Below are 2,819 nucleotides of genomic sequence, written 5' to 3'. Positions count from 1 at the left end.
CATTTTATTTATTTATTTTTTAATTTAAAATTTTAAGATTTTTAAAATCTCTCATTATGATAGAGAGAAGTACCAAAACTTACAGTATATGTACTATATACAATTCTCCACTTTCCAAACCTGGTATCAGAAGTGGGATACAGGTAAGCAACACCCCATTTAATATGTCTTTTTCCCTGTTCAGTATCTCTGTGCTTAAATTTAGTTTAAATTCAGTTTAGGAGAATTTTTGTCTCTGATAAGGCGGAAGAAGTCTTTTTTCCTTCAAGCTCGGGTCCTCTACCAGAGGCCTGGGAGTTTGAGGGTCCTCTGTAGTATCTTAGCTATTCCCAGGACTCCAGTCGTCTGAGTGGAGATCTCGGATGTTGTTCCAGGGATCTGCTGAAGACATTCTCCCAGGTCACAGCCCCTAATGCTCCAATTACTACTGGAACCACTGTTTCCTTCACCCTTCACACCTTTTCCAGTTCTATCCCAGTCCTAATTTTTCAAGTTTTTCATTTTCCTTATCCTGATGTTCCTGTCACTCAGGATCACAACCTCTATCACTACAACCCTCTTCTGCTGTTTGCCCATCATTACTATGTCAGGTTGGTTAGCCATTACCATTTTGTCAGTCTGGATCTGGAAGACCCACAAGATCTTAGCTTGGTCATTCTCTACAACCTTCAGGGGTGTATCCTACACTGACCTCAAAACTTCCAGCCCATACTTGGCATTATCCCAGCCACTTGGTTATGGCGTTCCATGTGCGCTCTGCCTGCTAGCAACTTCCATCCCACTGTTATGTGCTGTATTGTCTCAAGGGCATCTTTGCACAGCCTGCATCTGGGGTCTTTCCTGGTGTGATAGATCCCAGCTTCTATTTATCAGGTATTCAAAGCTTGTTCCTGTGCTGCCATGATTAGTGCCTCTGTGCTGTCTTTCAATCCAGCCTTTTCCAGTCATTGGTAGGATTTCTCCATATCAGCCACTTCTACTATCTGCCGGTGGTACATACCGTGCAGGGGTTTATCCTCACATGATAGTTTCTGCTCCTCTTCATTCATATCCACTTTGGGTTTCTGCCATCTATTTACCCTTATTTTATTATTTACTACCGTTGACATCTGCATTTGCAGCAGTTTTGGAAACTCTTTTTGGATCCTCTTAAAATGTACCTTTAAAATGTGCCTAAAATGTGGCTTTAATGCCACTGAGGTTTAGTCTCTGACACCTGCAGTGACCTTCAGACATGCAGACCTCTGTGACAGCTTTGTCTTCAGTTTGTACACCACTGGCTTTCCACTGTAATAAAATAACTTCAATATTTAGCAAAAAATTGATCTATTGTGATTCCTTGCTAAAAAGGCCTCACTCCAGGGAAGACCCAAATACGTTCTCTTCCTCTAAATTACCAATGTCGATAAGACTCAGTTCTGTATTGACTGTTATGTATGGATTCCATTATGTGTTGCATTGTGCATGTTTCATATTAAATTCATTGTAGACAGTAGACGGTGCAAGATGCATCTGTGCCTCAAAGATCACAGAAAAATCCCCTCCTGTAATTATTCCTCCTGTAATTATTTTCCTCCATCTGAAGTACTCTGGATAAAATGGTTGATGGCTACAGAAAAAAGGAGGACAGCCAACAAAGTTCATTCCAACATCGCTTTTACAGAAAAAATGTATCTGAGCAAAAAGTCAGGGCAACTCATATTTGAATGTGAATAATCATATACCCATTTATTTTCTGGCTCAGATTTTAAGGAAAAAATCTGCCCATAATTTAGTTCATTCACAAATTAAATCACTAATAGCACATATGGATCCAGCTAAAAGGCTAATGAGTGGTGATTAACTTGAAGGGAAGCTGAGATAAACATCATCCTTACACTGGCAAAGGCTCATGGCAGTCTCAGCTCTTTACCACTGACTGTCTTCTATCTGTATGTGTTTGTCCAGGGATGCACTAAGGTTGAGGATTTTCAGCTGCTTCTCCTCCTGACACACACACACACACACACACACACACACACTGTTGTTTTGCTGCGGTGAAGATTATCAGCTGCAGTGCTCCTGCATGGTGACATCCGCTAGGTGATTGTGCTGAAAAGCTGTAATTTTTCTCCTGCAAAGTTAACCAGCTAATTAAGTGGATTCCCCACCATTTCACCAACTGTCACAGTGCTTCAGAGATTTCTGGTCACGTCTGTCCTGAGCATTTTTCAGGGAGATGACACCCTGTCATTAGAAAGCCTGACACTTGGATCCACAAGCAGGGACCCCATGTCAACACCTGTCCAAAAACCGCCCATGCTAACACCACCCACTCTCTCAATATAGGGAGAGCATAACAGTGCACATTACAGCACAAGCATATGCACAGCTTGATTGTTTTATGTTGCATGTTTTACAATTGCGTTTCTAGGTAGTTACCATAGTGATAAAGGACTTATATGTCCACCACCCCCATCCCCATACCTGAGGTGTGCGTTCCAGTGTAGCCCAAGACTGGAACGTTCTGATTAGTCCAAGACTAGAATGGAGTTTTGATTTAGGATCCCCACTAAGAATCCAAGAAGGCTATCTCTATACGCTTTGCTATGTGTACTGCTATGAGCCATACTGATTTTCAAATTCAGCACCCTTCCCTCGAGACAATCGTTGTGAGATATTGCATTTGCCCCCACATTTCTCACTCTTTTATCATCAGTGGGTGGCTTTAAAATCTGGAGTTAATATTTCTATTATCCTCGCGTGTACGCTTGAGCAAGAGAGCAAGGAGGGCTATCAGAGAAAGACCTTCCTCCTGCCTCATCATGTTACAGCAGCAG

The sequence above is a fragment of the Electrophorus electricus genome, chromosome 8, assembly GCF_013358815.1.
Source record: "Electrophorus electricus isolate fEleEle1 chromosome 8, fEleEle1.pri, whole genome shotgun sequence".
Classification (NCBI taxonomy): domain Eukaryota; kingdom Metazoa; phylum Chordata; class Actinopteri; order Gymnotiformes; family Gymnotidae; genus Electrophorus; species Electrophorus electricus.
The sequence above is the reverse complement of the archived record's forward strand: the minus strand, read 5'-3'. Positions refer to the sequence as shown.